Source organism: Dipodomys spectabilis, unplaced genomic scaffold, assembly GCF_019054845.1.
Source record: "Dipodomys spectabilis isolate Male_0828 unplaced genomic scaffold, ASM1905484v1 ptg000408l, whole genome shotgun sequence".
Classification (NCBI taxonomy): domain Eukaryota; kingdom Metazoa; phylum Chordata; class Mammalia; order Rodentia; family Heteromyidae; genus Dipodomys; species Dipodomys spectabilis.
Genome location: NW_024871085.1, coordinates 1,464,076 through 1,470,793, shown reverse-complemented (window position 1 = coordinate 1,470,793; position 6,718 = coordinate 1,464,076). Strand labels below are relative to the sequence as shown.

Below are 6,718 nucleotides of genomic sequence, written 5' to 3'. Positions count from 1 at the left end.
ACCCATTTCTTTGATGAACATTGATGCAAAACTTCTCAACAATATTTTGGCCAATCGACTTCAACAATTCATCCAAAAAATCATACACCACGATCAAACAGGATTCATTTCAGGGATGCAAAGCTGGTTCAATATACGCAAATCAATTAATATTATTCATCACATCAACAGGAACAAGAATAAGAACCACATGGTTATCTCAATAGATGCAGAAAAAGCATTCGACAAGATCCGACACCCCTTCCTGATGAAGGTTTTGGAAAAATTAGGAATCCATGGAACATTCCTCAATACAATAAAGGCTGTATATGACAAACCTACAGCCAGCATTATACTCAATGGTGAAAAACTAAAGCCATTTCCTCTTAACTCAGGAACAAGACAAGGATGCCCACTCTCTCCACTTCTCTTCAATCTAGTATTAGAATGCCTAGCTACAGCAATAAGACAAGATGCAGACATAAAGAGGATCCAAATAGGGAAAGAAGAAATAAAACTCTACCTGTTTGCAGATGACATGATCTTGTATTTAAAGAATCCCATAGACTCCACTCCCAAATTACTCATGCTGATTCAAAACTTTGGCAAAGTAGCAGGTTATAAAATTAACCCCCAAAAATCAATGCCTTTTCTGTATGCCAACAATGAGAAAAGTGTGGTTGAAATTAGGAAAGCAACTCCATTTGTAATAGCCCCTCAAAAAATAAAATACCTAGGAATTAACTTAACTAAAGAAGTGAAGTACCTCTATGATGAAAACTTTAAAATCTTGAAAAAGGACATCAACACAGAACTTAAAAAATGGCAAAACCTCCCATGCTCCTGGATTGGAAAGATTAACATTGTGAAAATGGCAATACTTCCCAAGGCTATCTACAAATTCAACGCAATACCTATCCAAATTCCAACCTCATTCTTCAAGGAAATAGAAGAGACAATCCAAAAATTCATATGGAACAATGAAAGACCCCGAATAGCAAAAACGCTCCTCAACGGAAAGAACACTGCTGGAGGAATATCAGTACCAAATTTCAAACTCTACTATAAAGCCATAGTAATCAAAACAGCTTGGTATTGGCATAAGAACAGACCTCAGGACCAATGGAATAGAATTGAAAACCCAGAAATTAACCTACAGACCTATAGCCATCTAATCTTCGATAAGGGAGCTAAAACAATAGATTGGAAGACACACAGCCTCTTCAGTAAATGGTGCTGGCAAAACTGGTTAATAACATGTAGAAAACTAAAGCTAGATCCTTATATATTACCCTGCACCAGAATCAACTCCAAATGGATCAAAGACCTTGAACTCAAAGCAGACACTCTGAAAACATTACAGGATGGAATAGGAGAAACCCTGGGTCTCCTCGGCTCAGGCCGAAATTTTCTGAATAGAGACCCGGAAACACAACAAATCAAAGAAAGGTTGGACAAATGGGATTGTATAAGGTTGCAGAGCTTCTGCAGGGCAAATGACATAGCTAGCAAGATCAATAGAAAGCCCACGGATTGGGAGAAGATCTTTACTAGCCATACAACGGACAAGGGTCTCATATGTAAAATATACTTGGAACTCAAAAAATTAAACCCCCCAACAACAAATCCTCAAAGAAACAACTGCCCAATAAGTAAGTGGGCGAAAGACTTAAAGAGAAGCTTCTCTGAAGAAGAAAGAAGGATGGCCAATAGACACATGAAGAAATGTTCAACATCCCTAGCCATAAAAGAAATGCAAATCAAAACAACATTGAGATACCACCTCACTCCAGTTAGAACAGCAAAAATCAAGAACTCTAACAACAACAGATGCTGGAGGGGATGTGGACAGAAAGGAACCTTACTTCATTGTTGGTGGGAATGTAAACTTGTTCAACCACTTTGGAAAGTAGTATGGAGGTTCCTCAAAAGACTTCACATAGAGCTCCCCTATGACCCAGCAATCCCACTTTTGGGCATTTACCCAAATGACCACAAACAAGGCCACACTAAAGCTACCAGCACAACTATGTTTATTGCAGCATTATTTACCATAGCTAAGATATGGAACCAACCCAGATGCCCCTCAGTAGATGAATGGATCAAGAAGATGTGGTATATATACACAATGGAATTCTATGCCTCCATCAGAAAGAATGACATTGCCCCATTTGTTAGGAAATGGAAAGGCTTGGAAAAAATTATATTAAGTGAAGTAAGCCAGGCCCAAAGAAACATAGGTCCCATGGTTTCCCTTATTTGCAATATCTAGTATAGGTATGAGTCAAGCGGAAAAAGTCAGAGAATGTGATGTTAGGAAAACGAACGCTCAAATATGTATTTTAATGTTTTTGTTTCTTCTATGCATGTGTTTCTAACGCATTTATAAGATTATTTCTTTGTTGCTTTGTATGTCCCTCCCCCACAGTGTAACCCCCGCTTTCACTATATTTGATGTCAGTATAACATGTGGAGGAGACGGGGAAAAACAAGTCGTTTAAGGATTCAGGTGGACCTGTTGCAACAATGAGAAGTACAAAATGTCATGTCAAAACCAGCTTTACAATGTCGGTGGGGGGTGGGGAGGGGAGGTATGATTGGGTGGGGGGGAGGGGGGAGGCTGGGAAGGGAGGTGAAGGGTAAACAAAGGAGGAGGCTGCAATGTTTGGTAAGAAATGTATGCATTTTCCTGCCCATGTAATTGTAACCCCTCTGTACAGTATGTTCTCAAATAAAATAAAATAAAATTTAAAAACAAAAAAAGAATGGCAAAGAAAAAAAAATAAAATAAATTTGTATCTGTTGATAGTGAAAATATTTTATTTTCCATTACAAACATAGAATGTAGTAAAATTTTTCACAGAAATTACACTGCAGTAGGTTGTGGGCAGATTCTAATGAAAATGATAAAAACTGTGTTTATGTAGAGAATTTGAGCTTGCAAAATTTTAATATGCCTGTGCTCCTAAAACCAATACCTTACTTATATTGAGTGACAAATACAACTTACTATAAGTAAGTTTTCCTTGTACGTTTTTAATATATATTTTATTGTAAAGATACTGTACACAGAGGTTACAGTTACATAAGTAAGGTAATGAGTACATTTTTATTGAGCATTGTTACAACCTCCTTTGTTTTTCCCCTACTATTCCTTACCTTCACACATCCCCAACACCTCCGTACATCCCCCTCTAATATTATCTTGCAAATCTCATTGTTCCAATGGGTCAACCTGTATACTTTCCTTGTGTCTTAAATGAAGAAATGCTGGCTTGTTTCATGCTGATTCTACTTGTGTAGACACACTTAAAAACACTTTCCAAGTCCAAAAGCACATAAATGAAATGCACATCATCTTTTGTGAGCTGGTATAATTGTGTTCTACACATTTATTGACAGGTTACAAATTATTCTCAAATTTTAATACATAAAAAACTTTCTTTTTTCTTATTTTCGTTGCCAGGACATCGGCACAACCTCAGTCAGCATTTTTCACTTTAGATATTTCATATGGTTTGGTTAAATTTTGACCTGCGCTCCAGTCTTCTGAGGAGTCACTCATCTGCTTAAGAATTGATGCTGGCTGTTGGAAAAGAGCCCAAGGAAGGATGCCATTTAAAGCCTTATAACTTTATTCTTAACAAGGATATTGTCCTACTAATTTGGCTGTTGAGAGTGTCTACAAGAGCAAGGATTCCATGGTGAGCAGGGAGACATCATATGACCTATACTTATTGAGATTTCTGAGTGACTTGCTATCACTTGTACTGCATTTTTCAAGTCGAATATCTCTAAACCTACAAGTTGGAAGAGGTAAGAGGAGTGGTAAAAGAACTCTTAGAGACAAATACATCTTCAACACATTTATTTCCAAGCAGTCTGTCTAAGGCATATTGAACAACTAGTAAAATTTATGTTTGCTATATATGTGTCTTTTTCCATTTGTGCATGTGTACATGTGTGTACATATGTGTGTATTTGTGTGTATAGTAACATTCATGTTTACATATATGGGCCGATATATACATATATGCATATATAAATAAATATACAAACATAAATATATGTTCATATATATCAGGTGTTCATTGATTTAATCTAGAATTCCCAGCGCATTGTCCTTATCACAAAGTGTACATGATAAACTGCTCTAAGTATCTGTGCTATATGAGGTGTATCCTTTGTACTCACTTCCCCCATTACCTTGTTTTTCATCCCTGTGAACAACTTCAGCCTACTTTCCATAGGATAGCGTTGTTTTTGTTACTTACTGATAATAAAAGAAAAAGAATTTTTAGGACCCAGGCTCAACGTATCTTATCAGTCTCAATGATTCGTATGAGATAAAATTTATAATAGTACTAAAAGTGAAAAGGAATTCCTAGATCTGTTGTTTTGCCATTTAGAATGGCAAAGAATAATTTCACGTCACTGTTATAACTCTTGAAGAATGCAAGGGTAACTGATGGTCCTTATCATGTTCCCACAAAACCAGTGGACCCTGAAGGATAATAGTAGACCAGCAGAAATTCTAAGTAGCAGACAAGGAGCATGAAAGAGAAAGAGCGGAAATGAGAGAGAGTGAAAGAGAGAGAAAAATATCATAATACTTATAGTGTGTAACAGATAAACAAGAGGTTTATGAGAATATTCATACTGCTATCTTGAGACTCTACATATACATTTGAAGGTATTTGATGTATGATAACTCATCAACATAAAATATAAAATGATTTTGATAAAAAATAAAAATGACTCAGAAGAAATTATAAATGCAAAAACATTCTTCACAGAAGCAAACTCTCAGAAATATTTCTTGACTTTGAAAAGGATAAATTGGCTGCAGTTAGTATAAATTTAAAAGTATAACAATTCACGAAAATATAAAAATGTGTTCACATATTTCATTATATAACCCAAAGCAGAAAGCAAATATTGTTCAGATGATTTTTTAAATCACAGTTTCTCAGGTGCTGTGAAGGTGGCTCAGTGGTAGAGTGCTTGCCTTGCATGCATGAGGTCCTGGATTTCATGCCTCAGCACGACATAAGCAGAAAAATGTGAAAGTGGTGTTGTGGATCAAGTGATAGCGCTAGCCTTGAGCTGAAGAGCTGAGGGACAGTACCCAAGACCCAGAGTTCAAGCCCCACAACCAACAAAACCAAAGCAAAAAAAAAACCAAAACATAACAAAACAAAACAATTTTGTAGCCTCAATTCTGTAATAACACTACTTCAGCTTAGGGTTAAGATTTAGGTGTGGACATTTATCAACACTCCTGATTCAGGCTCTACTTGATAAAATTTTTAATCAGTATTTTGTTTTTACTTTTGCTCTTTGTACATTCACATGCACCTATAAAATATGCTATGGCCATCCCAATAATATTCTCAAAGTACCTCTTAATCACTACTCACAAAAATTTGTATTATATTACAACAAGGAAAAAATGCTATAAATAAAGAAAACAATAATTAAATATTAATGATTACTAAAATAAAAAAGAAAACAATTACCAGCGTTTTCAGTATTTGAAGTGTACACAGTTGATTTTACTATTTTCTCATATTCTTATACATTTAAATCTGGATAAAGCTATGAGTAGCTTTTAAATTTACCCACTAAGATTACTATTTATAGTTCATCTCACCATTTGTATGTGGCTTAAATCATTATTTGTTCATCACAAACATATAACGTAAGGGAGCCCTAAAGTTTTAACAGAAACTGTGTACTTAAAATTTTACCTCTTCACTCTGCTTCTTTACACAGTCTTTGCAACTTATTATTAGTAAAGTTTCTATAAACTATGAAATATACATACTTACTAGTACATACTACCAGAAAAATTATATACTTTATCAAAAAATTTTATGACCTGCAAACAGTCTTGATTTTGCCATATATAAGCAAATCCCAAAATGAAACATATTTAAAAAATTAAACTTTTAACAAACCTTAACATTTGCTGCAATGATCATTATGACAGGTGCCTTGTGTAGAATAATTGAATTCTTCTTCCTATACATCTCATGAACAACAAATATCTGGAATTATTTTGTTTTTGGCATGTCAATCTTGACTTTATTCTTAAATGTGTGCTTATGTAAGAAATACATGTTTCTAAAATTTCACAATTCTTTTTAACTTATTTTTGTTGAATTGTGTAGTTTAAGAAAATCAATTACACTTTACATATAAAAAAATGTTCTGTGCTCAATTTGGCTGCACATACACTAAAATTGGAACATACAGAGAAGATTAGCATGGTCCCTGCACAAGGATGACATGCAACTTAGTAAATCGTTCCATATTTTTAAAACAACAGATGCTGGAATGGATGTGGCCAGAAAGGAAGCCTATTGCATTCTTGGTGTGAGTGTACACTTGTTCATCCACTTTGGAAAGCAGTTTGGAGGTTCCTCAAAAGACTCCACATAGAGCTCCCCTATTACACAGCAATCCCACTTTTGGGCATTCATCCAAATGATCACAAACAAGTCCATACTAAAACAACCACCACAGCAATGCTTATTGTAGCATTATTTGCCATAGCTAAGATATGGAACCAACCCCGATGCCCCTCAGTAGAAGAATGGGTCAAGAAAACATTCTGTGTGTGTGTGTGTGTGTGTGTGTGTGTGTGTGTGTGTGTGTGTGTGTGTGTGTGTGAATGTACACTTACACAACCACTTTGGAAATCAGTCTGGTGAGTCCTCAGAAAGCTAAATATTGA

At 35.4% G+C, this 6,718-nt stretch overlaps 1 non-coding gene across 1 annotated transcript; it reads left to right on the top strand.

Annotated features, from left to right (window-relative positions):
* The first annotated feature begins 6,194 nt into the window (after window positions 1-6,194).
* Window positions 6,195-6,300, top strand: LOC122096979. Its single transcript, XR_006145456.1, has one exon. It is a non-coding gene; the product is annotated as a U6 spliceosomal RNA (small nuclear RNA).
* The last annotated feature ends 418 nt before the right edge of the window (window positions 6,301-6,718 follow it).